The following is a 21742-nucleotide window of genomic DNA, read 5'->3' as shown; positions in this document are numbered from 1 at the left end:
GTGATCTGACGGAGGAACACTGAGTGATTCCCCGAGTCGAGCCGGAACGGGAAACGCGCCAACAGCCTGGCTCGTTACTCGAATCAGTGCTCGTATTTAGAGACGAATTTTTCGCTCATGCTTTCCTCGCCTCTCGGGGTTCCACTGTACATACATACGTACGTTCAGACAGCACGAAAAAATTCTCTTTTGAATCACAGAAACAAGCTTAAATATGGTGAAATAATCCTAATTTATTGTCTAAACTAGCTCTAGGTAATCGTACGTTCAGACAGCACAAAAAAAAATTCTCTTTTGAATCACAGAAACAAGCTTAAATATGGTGAAATAATCCTAATTTATTGTCTAAACTAGCTCTAGGTAATCGTACGTTCAGACAGCACAAAAAAATTCTCTTTTGAATCACAGAAACAAGCTTAAATATGGTGAAATAATCCTAATTTATTGTCTAAACTAGCTCTAGGTAATCGTACGTTCAGACAGCACAAAAAAAATCTCTTTTGAATCACAGAAACAAGCTTAAATATGGTGAAATAAACCTAATTTATTGTCTAAACTAGCTCTAGGTAATCGTACGTTCAGATAGCACAAAAAAAATCTCTTTTGAATCACAGAAACAAGCTTAAATATGGTGAAATAATCCTAATTTATTGTCTAAACTAGCTCTAGGTAATCGTACGTTCAGATAGCACAAAAAAAAATCTCTTTTGAATCACAGAAACAAGCTTAAATATGGTGAAATATTCCTAATTTATTGTCTAAACTAGCTCTAGGTAATCGTACGTTCAGACAGCACAAAAAAATTCTCTTTTGAATCACAGAAACAAGCTTAAATATGGTGAAATAATCCTAATTTAATGTCTAAACTAGCTCTAGGTAATCGTACGTTCAGACAGCACAAAAAAAATCTCTTTTGAATCACAGAAACAAGCTTAAATATGGTGAAATTATCCTAATTTATTGTCTAAACTAGCTCTAGGTAATCGTACGTTCAGACAGCACGAAAAAAATCTCTTTTGAATCACAGAAACAAGTTTAAATATGGGGAAATAATCCTAATTTATTGTCTAACTAGCTCTAGGTAATCGAAAGCAAACATCCAGATGGCATTAAGGCAGATAAAACTACTGTGAGGAAACTGCTGGTGCCAGTTGAAATCAAAATTCTGTGAAAAAAACGCTTTTTCCTAATTAATTTGCACACTATGGCATATATCTTATGATATTTTATTTTCTTAATACATTATATATCATTTTATTTATTATTGCTATATTTATTTGTTATTTTTAGGTTCTGTCACTCTTCTACAAGGTTCTGGTACTTCTGATTTTAGAAACTAATACCTAGATTTAGAACGTAAAGTCCCGGAGCTTCTGTTAGTGCAAATTCTTTTACCATGCTTGTAACTGTGACTGTGACCTTAGGAATTTAAACCATAACTTGGAATGAAGACAGCCGAAGCGTTCATAGACTGAGCAAAGTAGTTTAATTCAGCTTTGCAATAGCAACAAATTGTTTATCGGAAAGGTAAGAATCTATATCAGTTGTATTTCTTGTTGATTAAATTTGGCATATGCGAAATATTTCCAGTTTACCTGCATGAAATAATATATCTAGCAATCCAATTTATATCCAATTATCCAATTTAGAATATCCAGTTAATCTGCATGCAATAGTTGTAGAATGATCAATAATTTTAAAGTTGTTTTAATGCTACTAAGCCTAACGAAGCCGCCATTGATTTACATCATTTGAAACTCTTATTGGAATATTGAATGGAGTCAGTTTCTTCACTAACTTCAGTGTCTTTTCGCCGAGTGAAACCAAAAATAAACCTTCAGTTTTGTGCACCGAAAAACCTGCCTTTTTGTCCGTTGGCCAATGGTGTGTTTTTCCGTAGAAACTCTAATTTTAATTTAAAAAAAAAAAAAAATTTAACTGTATCTGGTGTTTTATGTTTTTCTGTATTTTACGATTTTTAACGCTTTGAGATTTTATGCATTTTTGCCTTGTCGCGAAATGAGAACTGAATTAATTCAATGAGAAATAGTATATCTCCAATTAAATTCGAGGAAATACGTTTAAATGAAATGAAGCAAAAAATGTGTTTAATTTTTAGGCCGTACAAGGATGTCATGTGGTTCGCACATTGGAAATTTTTTTTTAATGAGATGAAAGAATTAAAAGCTAGTAAACAGATTGTCTTCGAATTTTTTTCCAAGAGACTTTGTGTAAAAATTCTATAATGGCTTCATATGGAATATCCGGATGAATTAAAGAAAATGGATATGCTCATACACTTAAGAAAAACTTGCAACTCCTTATTTGTTGCCTCTATCACACATAAGTTGGCATCTCATATCCGTGATAAAAAAAAAAAAAAAACCTTCCCCCCTCCTCCCAAACGGCGGGCACTCTTCTGTCTTTTTTCGACGTTGGCCACTCCTAAGACCGGAAATGGTGGCCATTTTATTCTAGTGGCGCCTAATAGGCAGCCATCGTTATCGCCTACGAAGGGACGAACAGTTACAACCATACCTTCTTAGGGATTCGAACCCGAGCCCTACGGTATCGTAGTCGGTTTCCCTAACCAGTATACCATCTAGGCGGCTGTGATGAAAACAGCAAAACCAGATAAATAGTATATTATCTCTATAATAATAAAGCTGTAAAGAATAGATAATATCGAAGAAATAGTTATCGTTCACTCAAAACAGTGCATCCCCCCACAAAATCCATGAAAGTACAGATACATCGATAATACGAAATTAATAAGTTTTGTGAGGTAATATTTTGAGAACACGTCCAATGCAGAATTTCAGTTTTAGTAACAGCTAGAGCGTAGTAACAGCATAGAGATGTGGCCAAAAGACCCGCTAGTCAGGAACTCTGCTTCTGTCTCTCGAAGTCAGTGGAGCTTCGACTTAAATACTGCTCCTTCTCATTTGCATTAAACGCGATTCTAAAAACACATTTTGCTAAGGAATTTGTAAGCTGAAATTAGGAGAGATAGGAAAGGATGTTTACTTAAAAATAACTGTTATAGACTTAGGATAAACCTTACCCATTACATATTGGTACTATTACCTATTACTATTGTTATAAACTTAGGATTAACCCTACCTATTACGAAATCGTAAGCATGGAACATTATAATGCTTTTATGAAGCTAACTGAAGTGTAAAAAGAACAAAATATTAATTCCATGCCTAATTAAATTTCAGTTGCTACCAAAGAACACTAGACAGGATTGAGATAAATCTTAAAGAATATGTTTCTCCAATTCATAGCAACAAAGCATGGACCAAAAAACCCTTTCACGATTAATCCTTTGGCCTATAACCACGAGTATGACTCATGGGGAAAGATTTGTGTCATAAACAAAAGCCACGAGTCTGACTCGTAGTAAAGAATTTGTGTCATAAACAAAAGCTACGAGTCTGACTCGTGGTAAAGAATTCGTGTCATAAACAAAAGCCACGAGTCTGACTCGTGGTAAAGAATTCGTGTCATAAACAAAAGCCACGAGTCTGACTCGTGGTGAAGAATTTGTGTCATAAACAAATACCACGAGTGTGTCATAAACAAATACATACCACGAGTCTAGACTCGTGGTTTTTGTTTATGACACAAATTTGTGCATAAAATGACCGATTGGAGTTATTCTACATCGAATATTTTTCCTTTGATTGTAACGTCAGTATTTTGTTTTTCTCAGTTGTTTCTGACGAAACTGGATGATCTTTTAGTTTAGTTTCCGTAAAGCTTCGTTACGTTCACACGTTTCAAATATAATTTCGTATAAAGAATTAAAAATCTCTTATACTTACCCATCACGCCAAACTCTTATACCCGTCATGCAATTATTTTTGCCAACTGATCAATTGATTATGATTACACCCTAGACGTCTTAAAATTACTATTTGTACTTAAACATTGTTTATTATTTCACAATTCCTTTCGTTACACTGAAATATATATGTCATAAAAAGTATACATTTTGCGCCAGTTCGGGTACACGGCTGAACAGTTAAATGGCACTGCGCGCGACCGACTTTCTTGTTTACTATAGCTCGCGCAATTGGCAGATATCGTGTAGGCCAATGGTTAATATTAAATTAAAGATGGGATTATTAAATTCTGATGTTGAACCCATGTTTAAACTATCTGGTGATACAGCGCTTAAAGACAAAATACTGATAGATTTTTGGCTATCTTGTCGTCAAGAATATCTAACTTTTGCACAGAAGAAAATTAAATTTCTAATTTGTTATAGGTGAAGGTGAAACAACCTTTGCGACATTTGTTTTCTAAAAAATAAATACACGACACAATGCAATTTTCTAATACAATTATATAATTTTCTAAAAAACAAATATACGACACACACATAAAAAGAGACTACGTGCGTAGCTTGAAGTTGGCAACAACTGTTTTGGTGACGTCCTCTATCCATGCGGCCAGTTTCAACTTAACCGGTCACGCCAGTTGGGAGTACTGTGTCATTGAGTCAACACATGCAACTGTATTCTGCCGGAAAAATGTCTTATGTTGTAGAATTCCTCATTTTGGAATTTCCTAAGTTCATGTTAGAAGTGAAGAATCTAAGAACTGATAGGCGAATAATCGCTTGAGTTCGGTGATAAGGAACAACAAGATAGAAGGGTAACTAACCCTTTATTATTCCAATAAGATTTAACAAAACTCCGCCTGGGAGTGTACAAGCAAAGCCCGCATTTGGACTTGAACTTAAAAGACTAAGAATTAAACTAAAACTAAGATTAACTAAAGAAGTATAGCCGAAGCTATCAAGGTTCAAAACCAGTTGGCCCCTTAACTTATTTGACTACGAAGCTTAGCAAGGGCCTGAGTACGGCCGAGGGTAATAACAGCTTTCAGAGAGAGAGTGGCCAAAAAGGCAGACGCGCGGAAATCAGAAACTCTGATTCTCTCCGACTCGGTAAGTAACTTCGTGGTTTAAATACCGCTCCTCCTCATTAAATATTCAGCAAGATTCCAAAACTACGTTCTGGCCGGAAGTAGTAAGTTGAAGTTAAGAATTTGACAGGAAAGGAACTTTAACTTAAAATTTAACTGTTAATAAAATTAACATAATCCTTACAATGTAAAAACGGAACAGCGAATTAACATCAAGTTTCTTGTGAAACTTAAGAAAATCAGTTACGGAGGAAACATTTCAAATGTTAACCGAGGTTTATGGAGATGAAATTTTATGTCGTGCACGTGTGTCTGAATGGCATAAGCGGTTTTCGGAGGAAAGGGACAGTGTGGTCAAGCCAATGTTAATTGTTTGTCTTCTTCGACATTAATGGAATGGTAATGATTGAGTGGGTTCCCAGTGGTCAGACTTAATCAACACAACTACACTGAAGTACTAAAAGCCTTCGTCAAAATATTAGGGAAAAAGGGCCAAAGTTGTGGAGTAATGGATGGCTGTTGCACAAGAACAATGCATCCGCTCACATGGCCCTATCTGACAAACAGTTTCTGACCAGCAAAAACATTACTGTCATCGGGTATCCTCCTTATTCACCTGATTTGGATTCAATCGTCTTTTTTTTATTTCCTAAAGTTAAATCTTGCTTAAAGGGAACCCATTTTACCTCAGTTGAAGAGGTTCAGGCAAAAACGGAGAATCTCCAAGGGCCTTCCAGAAACCTCGTTCCAGAACTGTTACCAGCAATGGCAGCACCGGATGCAGAAGTGTGTGAATGCTGAAGGGGACTACCTTGAAGGTGATAATTGTCACGGAGAACTGATTTTGTAAGTAATAGGGGGACCGGATGTCGTTTCTGCGCATGTCGACAACAACATGCTAAGGGCAGAAGTGGAAGCAAATCCATGTCAAACACTCTTAACCAACCTTGGTCGACCATCCAAGAACATTTAAAGCAGAATGGAAAAATAAGCAAAGCAGGTGTTTGAGTCCCCCATAATCTGTCCTAAAAGAACAAAGCCAACCGATCCATCCCAAGCAACGTATTGCTTCAACGGCACCATACAGAACCGTTTTTGATCGTTTGATGAGTGGAGACAAAACAATAAGTCCTATATGATAATTCAAAACTCAAAAGGCAGTTTTAATAGGCGTTACAAAGGGTTTACATCCCGAAAAGGCGCTTCTGGGTGTTTGGTGGAGTATTCGCGGAAATGTTCATTTTGAATTGCTGAAACCTGGAAAAACTGTTAATTTATTGTGAACAACTGGATCGAGCGAACCAATCTTTAATCGAAAAATATCTGGCGATTGTCAACGGAAAAGGCGTCATTCTGCAACACGACAATGCAAGACCGCACTGTGCAAGACGAACACTGAAAAAATATAATGAATTGGGGTGGGAGGTACTGCCTCACCCACCATATTCGCCCGATATCGCGGATTTCCATTTATTCCGATCCCTACAACATTTTCTTATTGACGAAAAATTTAAAAATTTGGATGATGTCCAAAATGCCATCTCGAGATATTTTACTCAAACACCAATTGATTTTTATCGGTCTGGGATTGAAATCGGCATACTAGATGTCAAAAGGTTGCTGATAACGAGGGTTATTATATTATTGATTAAAAATAAAAACTTGTTACAAATTTATTCGTTTGAATTTAATGTAAGAAAGTGACATTACTTTCCGATCCCCCTATTAGAATGATTTATTGGACCAGTCTTTTTTTTTTTTTTTTTTTTTTGTGTGTGTGTGTGTGTGTCACACCTTCTAGGGAATCGATTAGATATCGAACCAGATTTAAGAATAAAATTGTCATCTTTGTGTGTTGATCTGAAAATTCTAAATGACACACAGCATAACATGTCCCATTAAAGCTTTTAATTGTTTTACATTTATAATGCATTTTTATTGCTTTCACAATATAAGAAAATATCTGAACATTAAAATTTATTCAGTTTACCAGTAATCCCTAAAAACGTTTTCTGGGCCGCGAAGGAAAACTGTTAGAACAACCCGATCGCGAAGCATTAGGGTGATGTCTGGTGAAAGTCTAAACCATGTGGAACTATGGCAGCACTACGTGCCCGATTAAGAAATAAGAAATATTACTGGAGAGTTTTAGAATTTATTTATACGAAAATATAAAAAATGGACACATCTTACTTAATTTAATCTCTCTATTATTTCACATAAACCACCATCATAAAATTTATAAGAATATAAAATACAAAATAAGATAATATTCTTAAATAATAACAAAAAATGTACTTTTCAACGTGACGACAGCGACATCATGATTGGCACAAGGTGTTTAATATTCGGGGATATAGCAGACGTTGAAACTAGTGACTTGTTCTTTAAGTTCGCATTAATAATTCGTAATCTGTCTTGGATTTCACATCAAGTTGCTCACATTTATAGGTTCTTCCAAATAGCATCATTCCCCCCCCCTCGGCTAAAGCTGTCAACTTTAGAAACTTGTCATGTGTCTTTTTGTTTTCAACTTTCACTTAGTAGAGTTGTTACGGTGAAACACCGAAATCTGGAGAATGTCGACTTTCGCCGGTGAATGTATCAACATTCACATAGTCTCTTGGTGTATGTCCGAAATATTTTCCAAATACTCTTATATCTGACTTACACCGATCAATGTCGACATTCACCATGTACTAATGGTGAATGTTGAACATATAACAATATTATATTTTCTTCTCCGTGATTCAGTCGCGAATAAACGCACTCGAAACTTGAAATAAGAACTTAAGAACGTGAGAACCTAAAACACACGATACATTCAAAATGAGAAAGGAAAATAAAAGAAGTTAAAAACTTACTTAATTATACAGTACTTTCTAAATGAGAAAATAAAATAACAGTCATAAAAAACTTACTAAATTATGTGATTCAAATCTTATTGATTGCAACAACTTAAACTATTATGGCACTTTATGACCTCTCTTTTCGACTTTCAACAGAGCATATCTGTGATTGTCGACATACACCGGTGAGGGTCCGAATATACAAGAATGTAGTGAAATATTCGGTCTTTCACCGACGTATTTGGTGAATGTTGATATTCTCCGGTGAAAGTAGACATTCTCCAATTTCGGTCTTTCACGGTAACAGAGTCATTAGGTTATTTCGAAGCAGGAGAAATGAAAAATGAGCAATGCCTTCGCCGGGACTCGAACCACGGACCTTTCGAATTCGCGTCGAGCATGCTGACCACTGCTCCACGAAGGCATACTAAGAAGGAGGGAGAAATACCTTATAACTTGTTGTTCGATTAGTTCCACTTACAAAGAAAGTGGTGCTAGTTCGATATGAACATCGAATGAAGAAGGGGGAAATTCTCACGTTTTTAAAATCACTAAGCCTAGTGCTCGCAGGCTTTCTTCTTGGTTTTTAAAATCCCTGAACCTGTTATTGAATTCTTGATTCAAAGATTTCAGTTCATTCGCAGTCAAAATCATTTTTAACGTTCGCAAGTGCAGGAAAATGGAAAGATGCCTGGTGGCTAAAATTGGTAAGCAGGGAATGAGACGATTCGCCGTCGCCATTTCGCCGTCTAGATATAACTTTTTTACAAGACTGTATTATATCTTGCCGTATTATATTGATTTAAACTACTAACTCTGTTTAGTTTAATAATTTAATTTGATAAACATTTTATATAAAATAATATATAAAATGGTTTTTGTGTACAGTTTGATACAAATACACCATTACACATGACATACTGATTTTAAGAGAGTAAGGTGCTGACAAGATTCCAAAGTAATCCCGTTTTCCATTCAGATTTCATAAAAATGTGAATTTCCTGCTTGTGTGAGTGATTTCTCTGAACTAGCCGATTAAAATTTCAAGAAATTTTGACGAATCATGTAAATTTTGTACCCACATAATTTTTAAATCCGATAATATAACTTCTGTTATATCAGAAGTTTAGCCCCAGTTCTCTTTGATACTGGCATAATTTTCCAACTAACTATATATCTCATATTTGTAAATAACTATATGCATTAAAAGCAACCTTTATTACGTATACAAAAGGTAAAAGGTAAACGGAATTATTAAACTAAATAAATTTTATACGAGTATAAAACGGCGAGATAAAATACTTTCATGTAAAGAAAAATATGTCTTGCCATCGAAACGTTCCGACGGTGAAACATCCCGACGTCGAAACGTTCCGACGGTGAAACATTCCGACGTCGAATCGTTCCGACGGTGAAATATCTCGACGTCGAAACTTTCCGACGGTGAAACATCCCGACGTCGAAACGTTCCGATGGTGAAATGGCCACGGTGAAATGGCAACGGCGAAAAGTCCTAGATCTTGGTAAACAGGTAATGTCCTGGCCCATGACTATCTGTAAGGCTGGCATGCCAGACAAGGTCTCAATTACGTCCGGTTCTTGCGAGGACAGCTTCGTGACAATGGCGTGACATTTGATTTCAATATCTTCTTAAGTTATATTTCTTCACAACTGGAATAGTTTTTAAACAAATAAAGCAAAGAGTTTTTCCTTCTACATTAGAAACAGATAATCGTCAGAGTCCACTTCTCTTGAAATGTACGTCTCCCAGCGTCTACTTTTCTCTCCTCTGATGAAGCCATATTAATTAGCGTTGGATAGGAAATTCACAAATATATGAAAGTGAAACGTAGGCTGATATAAAGCGTGGAAACTGGAAACTTTACATACAGCAGCAGTGAACGTGATCAAGCTGACGGCAGTGGAAGAGTCTCACAATTACCGACTATAGCAAACCACCGGAGTTCCTATGACATAGAGGCTATTCCTTTCCTATGGAGGAAAAAAAAAATGTTAAAATAAGAATGAAAAGTTTTAAAAATGGATAAAAATCTGATAAAATAAGAACTTTTATAAAATTATTTATTACAACTGTTTTAAACTCTTTACAAGTGGTTGTTATTCAGATTTCAACAGTTAACACGCCAGATTTAATAACATTTGGAAAAGTGTTCGTGAATCGTTCACAATTAGGACACGGGCCGTGTGTTGCACATGCCTCCTCTAAACAATACATGCCCTCGTAGTCCCAAATCTCGCGCTAAATCGTTCAACTCAGGCTAGCCTATTGCCTAATAAACGGTGTGGTGTGGTGGTGTATTTAATTATGGCAAAGCACACTAGGGCTAGCTTGCCTAAGGGATAGGATGCCTTCGTGGAGGACTTTCTAAGGAGAACTGGCTCGTATACACTTTACACATGAGAAAAAGCCCATGCAGCCAGATCCCGCGAAAGGGCTGGCTGCATGGGTGTTTTCGTGTTTTTTCCCTATGTCTAACGTGTATAAGAGCCAGTTTCCCTTAGAAAGTCCTCCACTAAGGCATCCCTCCCCTTAGGCAGATAGCCCTAGTGTGCTTTGCCATAATTAAATACACCTACACCAACCCATGCAGCCAGCCCGTTCACAGGGATTTGAACACCGAACCGAACTACAAATGTTCAGCGACTTTATCGCTCGGCCGCTATTATCGCAGTGTGAATTTCTGCGCATGTTAGAGCATATTTTGGAGGTAAGGTAAAATGCATCCATGTCAAAATTCTTCTCTAATGTTCAATAAATCTGCGATTTTCAAATTTTTTCCCGTTACTCTTAGATTATTTTTTATAATAAAATAACTTTATTATAAAAAATAATCTAAGTAAAATTTGCGCGAAACGTACATTGCAAAATAATCCGGAATATAATCCTCTGTCCGTTATCTGCGTCTACGGATTATTAGTTTCGGTAATGGATAAATCTGTTTTTCACATTTCAAACTGTGGCTTACTATGAAATCTCTGCGTACAACGCAATGCATCAAATATTTTTTACTTTCCCCTACGAAGTAAAAGGAATTACTGTACTCACGAAAAATTTCGGGTATCATATTTCAACCAAAATATCCATTTTGACCGCCCTCAAATCCATTTCAACGATGTTTTGGGGTCACATTTGCATGTATGGAAAGAATGACGGCAAGGCCGTATTGATGGGAGAAGGCCGAATGCAAACGGGTTTTCCCGTGATGTGACGTCACAAGCGAGGGCAAACATACTAAGGCAATCTTCAAGCAGTATAAGCTTAAACAGAGCGTACGATTCACCTAGAAGGTTGTTTTTGCGTGATGGACATAAACATTAAAGTACAGCCCCTGCACTGGAAGGACTTAGCCTCCCTTTCAAGGTTTCAGAGTTGCAACTTCAGGACCAATCTGAGAGGGCGCCACTCCTCCCGATTGCTGCAGAGGGAAAACTTCCCTCGAATATTTATTCGTCAGAGAAGAGACCGACGGGCGACCATTACAAAGAGATCTACAGGGCCGGTCTCAACTCCGACTACTGCACACGTCAGACTAAAACTTCAAAGATAAATTCCCACGAGCGGGGCACCACTCCCTCTCGCGGTACTAGCTACAAGGACGGTAATTTAAATCTCAAGATCCTGCGTCCCTCCACACCGACCGAGAGGAGCCAATCCCTCTCAGACGGGCCAACACCATCCACCATGTAACGTCCCCACCACCAAGGACACGGACAAGGCAGTATCAGTACGATCTCTGCCAAGCCAGAACCTACCATCGAATAAACGATGGTTCTAATCTATGTGAAGACTGAGTATTTGCTCTGCAGGCGGGAGCTGTCTAGACACAAGTCTAGCCAAGAATCCCGGGTCTCCTTGTATAAATGGTCGCTTCCGGAAATTGCGTGATGGACAGAATAAAGGACTTCTCTCTCTCAAAAGGGATGTAGAGTCATTAGGTTTATTGCAGGCAGGAGAAGTTAAAATGAACAATGCCCTCGCCGGAACTCGAACCTCGGACCTCTCGAATGCGCGCCGAGTGTGCTGACCATTACACCACTAAGCCATGCTAAGAAGGCGGGAGAAATACCTTTACAGAGATTTAAAAATGGATTCAGAAGATACTTTTTTTCGACGTCTGCACGTACGTAAGTATGGATCTCGTATAACTCAAAAGCAAGTAGCCTCAGATCGTTGAAATTTTGTATATAGGACTCCTATAACCTGCAGTTGTGCACCTCCCTTTTTGTTTTCAATCGGCCCCTCCAGACATATACATATCTATGTAGTAATCGTACTTTTTGGCGGAAGATGAAAACAATTCATTTTCAGTGACGGCCGGAAAACTGCTGCGTAGATGACTGGACATTAAGGCGTAGTCGATGATCGCATGGAATTTGTAGAAGCATGACCAGCTTGAACATTAAACATCATTTATTCTTGAATGAAAAATTTCTTAATACATAACTGTAGAAGACCAGGTGTGCTAAACGCGCCCCATAATTTTAGATACGCAATTACATTTTATATAATGACGAATACCTGGCAGAGGCTGAGCGACAAGCTGTCGGCACGTAGGCGAAAGAGACGAAAAGAAATTTCGTAAAGACGAAAGAAATTGAAATTTGAAGAGGGTCGAAGATAGAGGTGACATTCATAAACCCTTTTCAAGTACAGTAAATAATTTAGTTTCATTGGTCATACTGATTTTCGAAGAAATGCGTAGGTAATAGAATAAACAAAGATTTCATACCATGCCTTGAAGACGATACAAATAAGGCGTTTTTAAATAAAAATCGTGAGTGGTAAATTTCCTTAATATGCTTTTTTAGCCTTAGTTTGCGCACGTAAAACAGAAATAATTTCAGCTGAATGTTTAAAGTAAGCAAATATCTTAAACTTATACAGGGTGTACCGTAAATGTTACGACAAACTTCTAGAAGAGGTAAGCGGCGTCATAAGGATTAAGAATTGCATAGGAACATATACCCGAAAATGTCAGGGATAAGTGGTAGGAGGTAGAAGATGGGAAAGGAAACAAGAGAGGGATTAATTTTAAACATTTATTGGACACGAATACAAATGATGTTTCGAACAGCTTGAATGTTACAACAGATGCTCGAAGTTCACCCCATCAGACGCCAAACATGCCAGACACCGACGGACCACTGATTGCCCGACATGTTCAAACACACCGCGATTTTCTTTGATTGTAGCAACTGCGCAGGCGAATCTTGCCACGAGATCCATTTCAGACAAAACAGGATCGTGACACACGACACATTTGATGGCTTCCCAAAAAAAAAAAAAAAAAAAAAAAAAAAAATAATAAAAAAAAAAAAATAAGGCTCGATAAGTCCGGTGAGTGTGTGGGGTCAGGAAACTTTTCCACCACGCCCAATCCATCGATGCGGGAATGCGCTGTTCAAATGGCTACGAACATCCAGTCCAAAATGTAATCCACTTCTGTAATGACCCGCAGTCGCACAAATTTCAATGCAGACATGCAAATAAACTGTGCTGTGGTTGATGTCTGTCGGGAAAGTGTTCTCCATAAATGCCAGCAGCGGGTCGTCCATGAAATTCAACTGCTCCATACACTAAATACATGTCTGCAAGTTGTCCGTTCGTATAGCGTTCCATGCTCTTCGTAGGGTGGCTACCGCTCGAACGAGGCAATCCTCACTTTCCACTAGCAGTCCCCTGTAGACCACCCCCTGGCGGCGTACAGTGACGTTTCTGGGGATGGTTTCCTATGCAATTCTTAAGGCTTATGATGTACCCTACCTTTCCTAGAAGTTTGTCGCAACATTTACGGTACAGCATGCATACAAATAAATTGTTTAGAAATGTTTCTTAAGTTTATACATTCTTAAACCTATTTCAAGTTAAATAAAACGTAATTTATTGAGATATTATCAAAGATAACAAGAATAAGTCTCTGACTTACGACGGGACTACTTAGAATGGCACTCGTCGTAAGTCGAAATTTACTTGCAGATGCAATATATCAGTTAAGAAAGGCAAAAAGTGTTTTCTTCATTAGATATACAGTCTGGTGTTGCTAGTATCACGTAATATATTGTGACGTTTTTCTTTTTCTCTTACTTCTGACACCAGTTGTTACGTTATTTTCTTCCTTCACGTTCTTGCGGAGTTCGTGTGGATTTGGAGTGAATAATGACGACACTTGATGAAGTATCGAAACACACTTTATTTGCCAGTATTATCAGGACAGCTCCAAAACACGTTTTACAGTCGTCGATGAACTACTATAAACACGTTGGAACAATCAGCGACACAACCTTCACACTCTCAGGCAATAACGTTGGAACAATCAGCGACACAACCTTCACACTCTCAGGCAATAACGGTGGAGACAGCTTCACTGCAAAGCAATCGAGTACAGCTCCCGACTCTGCTTGGTCGTTCTCGGAACTCCGCGTACTCTCGAGACTCTCCACACGATGCACTCGACGATACAGAAGAGTATAGCTCTCGACTCAGCACAGTCTATGACGAAACTCGACGATGCACTAATTTGCGATACACTAAAACACTCTCTCGATGCACTCGACGATCACCTCGGCGCTAGACTTCGAGACACTCGCTCAGTGACTGACTATCAACTCGCTAGACGAGGCGCACACACTCTCGATGAGAGACACACACCTTCCTGACTGCAGACCAGCACGGTTTATATAGCTTTCGGCTTGTGTTCGGGAACATTCTGGACTAAGCCGGTAAGAATTCGTTCCAGAAGGTTCTCCAACCGTCCATGGTATATCGCGAATTTTGTCGCCAAATGGGCGATTTCTCGCCAAATGTGGCAACCCTGCCTTCCATTGCCCTTTTATGGTAACCCTAAAACTGCTTTGCGGGGGAAGCCATCTCACCGCACCTTTACAGTTCGTAACAATATAGTAATACCAAAAAGTCAGATATTATAATTATGAGGTTGTAGATACATTAGGTATTTTTTTTTGGAAGCAGGAAAGATAAAAATTGAGCAATGCCTTCGCCGGGAATCGAACCACGGACCTCTGGAATACGTGTCCAGCATGCAGACCACAACACCACGAAGGCATGCTAGGAAGGCGTGAGAAATACCTTATAAGGTTGTTGTTTGTGCTCAGGCTCGTATTAGGTAGAATTTTTAACCCAAAGGGGCAATTTTCCCAGAAGGGCTATTAATTACATTTTGGCATTTTGCGTTGGTTCACTGCAAACGGCGTTTCACTTTTCAAATTTTTACCCCCCAAATATTACACCCTGTATTATATTTTAAAAAACTGAATAATGAAGAATCTGTATGAATGTAATTATGTATGTTTCGTGCACTGTGAAAAAACAACGGTGCCTAGAGACAAAAAATTTTGAATAACGTAGTCCTCCACTCGAATATGGCATCTGGAGGCCCAAATTTGGAATTTGTTTTATTATCTACTGCATATTTTGTAAAGCACTTATTAGTTTTTCATTAACAAACTCAGCGATTTCAAAGCGAGCAATGGCAACACTGTACGGAGAGGGGGAGGGATTATCTCCAGCGCGCGAGACTGTGTATCGGAAATTCTAAAGATATGTTTTTTTTAAAATTATTTTGCGATACTGCTGTTGAATTGAATTTTTATAATTTCAGTGCGAAGAACACGATATTTAATTTTTAAAAAATAATAATAATAAAAGCAACACAAAAAGCATTAAAAAAGCCCTTTTGCACATAATATATTAAAATATGAAAGCTTCCAGATCCCCCCCCCCGTTCTCAAACTGTTTAGTAAATCCTTGGTGTTTACTTAACAGTCGAATCGAAGTCTTTCACGAAATACAGTAAATCGCACCTCGTAAAAGTTTTGCAAAATTTTGGGATTTTTTTCCATAACCGCTGCGCGATTTTCGCTGTTTTATCTTGCGATAAAACTGCTGCTCTAAACGATGATGTAACTTGTGTTTAACAGGAAGTCCATCATACCCATTACATTAGCGTAGACCTCCGTCAGATGAAGTTTATTTGCTTGCTTGCTGAAACATTTGATCTCTTTATTCGGATGGATAATCTTATCTGGCTGTTTCTAAAGTGAAGGAGAGTTTTATCAAGAATCTTCCACTTCCTGTTGACAAAGGAATGGAAGCGACAGATTCACAGATGGTAATGTCTGCGTCTGGCGTCTTCTGAAAGCAAAGCTTTAATCTTGAACTGTTACGAATATATTAACTTTGAATAAAATGATGGTTCTCGGACATAATTTTTTGTTGCATTTGATGCCGCTCTTTCCCTTATCCCACACAGACAAGCTGCATGAAAAGAATTGGCTTAAAGGCATGCGATAAGAAATTTTGGTTCTGATGAGGAATCAATGAGGAATCTGATGAGGAAATGAGCAAGAGGAAAGATGTAAATTTATTGCATGCACAAAATCGTTACAAGCATACGATCGACACTGTGTCCACCAACATGTACAGGTACAGATAAAAGCGCCACACAGCGTCTGTGTGGCATAGAGGACAGTAGGATTTCACCACTGGCCGTACAGGTAAAATCCCCCCGCACTAATTGCACAGTTTCGTCTCAATTTTGACAGAGGGTTATTATTCCGAGGATTTCTTACCCTTTTCTCTAAACATCAAACTACTGAACTATTATTTTAAGTACCTCTATGCCACGCAGACACTGTGCGCTTACAAACATTCATATCTTCCCTCAGTCGTTTAATTTTTCTGTTTATATATAGAATCGTCGAGACGGTGGTTAAATAAACAACTGAATTGAGATGTTTTCCTCCAGCTTTTATAATCTTTTTTATCCTGCACGAGAACATTCTGGTATTTTCTCGATTTTTCTGGATAGCAAAAGAGTACAATTACGAGATATCTATTTATTAAACTGTTAAATGCCCATGCTCCTGTATTTTAATTTTTCCTGCGTAGCTTTCTCTTCAAATAAGACTCGTGCTGCATTGCACGGCGAAATGAAACAATTTTAATTAAAAATTTTGCTAAAAGTAGCTACATAAATACAGAAACCGTAACAATATATGATATAATAAAAGCACAAGGAAAGGAAAAGCCGAAACACTGTCGATGCGTAGTTATCCTGTATTGAAGAGGAAGTATTCTGATTGCGTCGTAAGCTAATGTGTTGACTTCGTAAATAAAACCTGGCAGTCTAGGCGATTTTAGTTCCATTTTTATTTCCAAGTAACATTATGTGGCCACAGATCACTTGCCACCCCAGTCGTGCCTGTTCAAGAACATTTACATTATTGATATTTTTGCAATAGGAAGCAGCATAGAGAAATTGCGTCCAAGCACAGCACACACAGAAGCTGAAATGCAAAGTTGTGAAAGATGGAAGCACGCGAAGAGAACAATGGTAGTTTCAGTTCCCAATTATTACGTCATCAGAGCTGCGCAGGCCATAGAATGATCTAGAAATGACGCAATCCAGAGAAGTTATTGTGATTTTTAGAATATATATATATATATATATATATCCACTCTGTTACCTGGCTCGGTGAGCGTAGTCTTTTTATTCTTATACGTCGGTAAATTGTGCTTTTTTTCTCCCTAAGTGATTGAATTATGTGGTTTTTATGTTCCGGTTAAGGTTTGTTAATCTGCATGCAATAGTTGTAGAAGTATCAACCATTTAAAAGTTTAAGGGGCGAGTTAAGCCTAACGAACTGCCATTTCTTTACATTTGAAGCTCAATGGCATATTGAATTAAATTAGTTTCTGCACCTTCAGCGTCTTTTTTCCGAGAGGGACCAAGAGTAAACTTTCAGTTTTGTGCACCGAAAAATATGCCTTCTTGCCCGCTAACCGAATTGCTTGTTTTTGCTCAGAAACTCTAATTTTAATTGTAATTTTTTTTTAAAAACTGTTTTAACCGTATTTGGTGTTTAATGTTTTTCTGTATTTTACAATTTTTAATGAAGATGTTTTGAGTTTTTATGTATTTTTGCTTTGACGCGAAGTGAGAACCGAGTTCAATGAATGAGAAATCTATCTCTAATGAAATTCAAAGAAATAAGTTTAAATGAAATGCAGCAAAAAATTGTGTGTAATTTAATAGGCCATACAACAAACTTTTTTGATCGTGATCATTTTTATTCTTCACTTGCAAAACAGTTTAGCCTTTTAACTCAAAACGCTGGAAAAAATAATTTTTTTGTCGTTCAACAAATAAATAAACAAACATAAAAGGGAGAAAAGCGATTTCTGCAATTTCGCGGTTAATGAGAATTCCGTATTACCGTATTCCTATTGCCATATTTCAAGTGTGTTTTTATGCTCTTAAAATAAACACATTAATTTTTTTTTTGGGGGGGTGTAAAATTTAGTGTTTTGTTTAGAATAATCCTCTCCCTTCCTCAGCGCTTGCTTTTACTTGAAAAGGACCACTGTAAATAATTTGAACTCTTTCTCAAATAATTTTTTGAAATCATATATTATTTTATTTTGCAAGCAAAAACAATGAGGATTGAGGTTTTTTTACAGTTGTTCTTTGAATTAAATTTTATTTTATTCTTATCACATTTGTTGTATTCTCGGGGGGGGGCGGATATTAAGAACATAATTTCTGCATCTCATGGAAATAACTCGGAAATTCATGGAAAGGATTTATTTAAAGGAATTGATTCTTCGTTGAAACGTTGACTAAATTTCGTCTGAGAGACACATTCAATTCATTTTAAAGAAAAATGCTGAATTATGGAATTTGGAGTTACGAAATTTTCTATTGTACTCGCGTAGTTTAATTAATTTTTCAGTCTTTGTGTGTAACTAATGCAAACATTCCAACAAGTAAAAAAATAACGTTGAGACGAATATTAGATTTTCTCGCATTGAAAGTATAAAACTTTTCGAAACTTTCGAATGCTTCTTATAAGAATCTTCTTTTCGAATCCTTCTTATAAGAATAATAAATTAAAAAGAATGAAGAAAAACTGGGATTTAAATTTAATGTTCAAAAGCTTTTAATTGAAACAAACTTTCCAATCTGTGCTGAAAGAAAAACGAATTTAAGACTGTTTTTACTTTCTTGTACGAAGTAAAAAGGAAGTATTGTAATCGCGAAAAGTTTCAGGCAGCATATTTCAACCGCTATCGAATGCAATTTAACGATGTTTTTGCGTGATATCTGTACGTAAGGACAGAATAAGACTCGTTTCCTCCAAAAAAATTATAAAACTGCTTTAAAATGAATTCTGAAGAGAATTTTTCGTGGCGTCTGTACGAACGTGCCTGTACGTACGTGCGTACGAACGTACGTACGTATCTCGCATAACTCAAAAACGAGTAGCCTCAGAACGTTGAAATTTTGTATATAGGACTACTGTAACATGTAGATGTGCACCTCGTATTTTGGTTTCAATCGGCCGCGTCAAACGTATATAAATATATTTATAAATATATCCACTCTGTTACCCGGCTCAGTGATCTCAGTTTCTTTACTCTTATATGTTTGTAAATTGTACATTTTTTTCTTTAAAAATGATTGAATTATGCTGTTTTTATCTTCCGGTTGAGGGTTTTATGCCTTTAGTAAATCTGTATGCAATATTTTTAGAATTATCAACAATTTAAAAGTTGTTTAAGTGCCGCTAAGCCTATTTTGATGGCGGCCATTGCTTGTTTACATTTGAAACAGCTGAGTAGTGAATTTGTTGCCAATCTAGAGAAACGTAGCTTCCGAACAACAAAGATAAACGCCTTCATTTATTATTGCGAATTAAATCATGCTTAATCCTTTCTGGAATTTTTTCGAGGAAATAAGTGTTTAAGATTTACCTAATTTTTAATAATTAGTAATTTAATTTTTAATAATTAGTAATTTTTAGTAGAGATACTTTGAGTTTTTTGTACTTTTGCCTTGTCGCGAAGTGAGAACTGAATTAATTGAATGAGAAATACTCAATCGTCTGTGAAAAACTGTTTCTTTTTTGTTTTCTTTGCTTAATTTCTTTTATATATCGTTCTAGCTTTATGTTAGTAATTGAATAGAACATGTGGCAACGATTAGATAATTCTTTAAATGACACAAATTTTGTGCATTCTGAGTTATAATATGAACGAAATATAATACTGTTAAGTGAACCTAGCGCCAGAGTGTCGCTATGGTAAACAAATAGAGTGAATTTTAAAGAATGCACTTATTCTATTGTGGTATATGCACACATCAGATATAATATGTACACATCAGATTTTTTTTTTTTTAATAAACACGTATTTAGATACAAAGTCTATTTATTAGACGAATTGTATAATTAAAGCCACTTTCAGCCACAACATATTTTGACAAAAATTATTTCATTAATTATTCAAAATTTGTATATTTTGCCCGAATGTTTCTAAATTAAAGCAAGAGTAGATGGGGATGGATTATTTTAAAAGTTAATACGAATACGATTCTCAACCGGTGGTACGTAAGAGAAAAATTGGTGGTATGCAAAGAAACAAAGCATTTCAAAGTATTAAATTCAAAAATTAAATATTCCAACATCCTGTTTAAGTTTTTTCCTCTCACATTCTTAAATTTATGCCATCTGAGTTTGTAGAGGCATTAGGTTATTTCGAAATAGGACATGAAAAATAAGCAATACCCTCGCCGGGACTCGGGCCTCTCGAATACGCGTCGAGCGTGCTGATCACTACACTACGAGGGCATGCTAAGAAGGCGGGAGAAATACCTTATATGTTCCCCCTTTTAAAGGGCGACTGGGGATTAGGGGCTCCAATCGCCAAATCCTGGAAGTGAAGAATCATCATTCACCACCTTTTAGTTCGGGCGCCACTGTACAGACATTAGATTATTGCGAAGCAGGAGAGATGAAAAATGAGCACCGCCTTCGCCGGTACTCAAACCACGGGCCTCTCGAATATGCGTCGAGCGTGCTGACCACTACACTACGAAGGCATGGTAAAAAGGCGGGAGAAATACCTTATAAGTTTTGTTCAAGGTGAATAGCCGCTCGTATACTTGAGCAAAATAATCTGTTTTTATTTTCACAAATATTTTTTGAGCCATAGGCCTTGCGCATCGGTAGTTTTAAGATTCAGTGGTAATCCTAGTTTATCGAAAGTGTGGTGGTTCAGCAAAACATAATATCACATCTCATATTAATAAACCAAAATCAATAATCACCATTCAATAAAATATAAATTGATTTAATTAAATATAATAATATCTCAATCTCAGAAATCGCACATCATCCATCGAGTCTCAGCACACACTCAATGGCGCTCTCAGCGCCCTCTAGCGTTAGGCGGGTCTTACTAGGCCTAACAAAATTTCTCATAAATTATGTTTTTAAAAGGAGTAATAAAAATAGACGTTATACTTAACAGCTTTAAATTCAAGAATATTTACGGTTTTTATGCCAAGAAATGGGCAGTGAACATGAAACGCTTTTGTTACATTTCGAAAGTAAGGTGGTTATCCAGAGGCTAAGTTTTAAATCGTATTTTTTAAGTTCGATCAGAAATTCAAATTTTTCTCTGTAATTCAATATTTAAATTGCAAAATTGTTTATTTAATGAATTATGGTCGGCGGCGTTTATTATATTTAGCTGATATTTTTGGAAATTCTAAATTTAATTCATTTAACTTGAATAAATTTAATTCAAGTTAAATAAATTAAATTTAGGATTATAAGGACAAAGTGTGCCACCCAGTCGGTATAGTAGTAAGGGAAGCTGACTGCGATGCCGAAAGGCCTGGGTTCGAATCCCGGAGAAGACATGGTTGTAACTGTCCGTCCCTTCATAGTAAAGGCGATGGTGGCCCACCTATTAGGTGCCTCCATAATAAAGAGACCACCACATCCGGCCTTGTATAGATTAACGGATCGAGTTACATTTGTAATTGTTCACACTGAAAAAAAAAGGGGGGACAAAGTGTTAATTTGTTTACCATTAGAGATAAAAATAAATGCAATGGTTAAAAAAAAAA

General features: G+C 36.9%; 2 protein-coding genes across 4 annotated transcripts in view; one reads left to right on the top strand and one right to left on the bottom strand.

The window, feature by feature from the left end:
• Positions 1–21742, top strand: part of LOC118185367 (uncharacterized) — a 295900-nt gene that overhangs the window by 75577 nt on the left and 198581 nt on the right. For both annotated transcript variants that reach the window (XR_015042305.1, XR_015042304.1), the window contains exon 2: positions 1291–1527. The gene's annotated coding sequence lies outside the window, so the exon portion shown is untranslated. The remainder of the gene's footprint in view (positions 1–1290; positions 1528–21742) is intronic.
• Positions 7078–21742, bottom strand: part of LOC118189602 (uncharacterized) — a 40908-nt gene continuing 26243 nt past the window's right edge. For both annotated transcript variants that reach the window (XM_035360231.2, XM_035360232.2), the window contains exon 2: positions 7078–9779. The gene's annotated coding sequence lies outside the window, so the exon portion shown is untranslated. The remainder of the gene's footprint in view (positions 9780–21742) is intronic.

The sequence above is a fragment of the Stegodyphus dumicola genome, chromosome 7 (genome assembly GCF_044657685.1).
Source record: "Stegodyphus dumicola isolate Sdum_Otavi_A_Nest chromosome 7, ASM4465768v1".
Taxonomy (NCBI): Eukaryota; Metazoa; Arthropoda; class Arachnida; order Araneae; family Eresidae; genus Stegodyphus; species Stegodyphus dumicola.
This window is presented reverse-complemented; position numbering and strand designations above follow the sequence as displayed.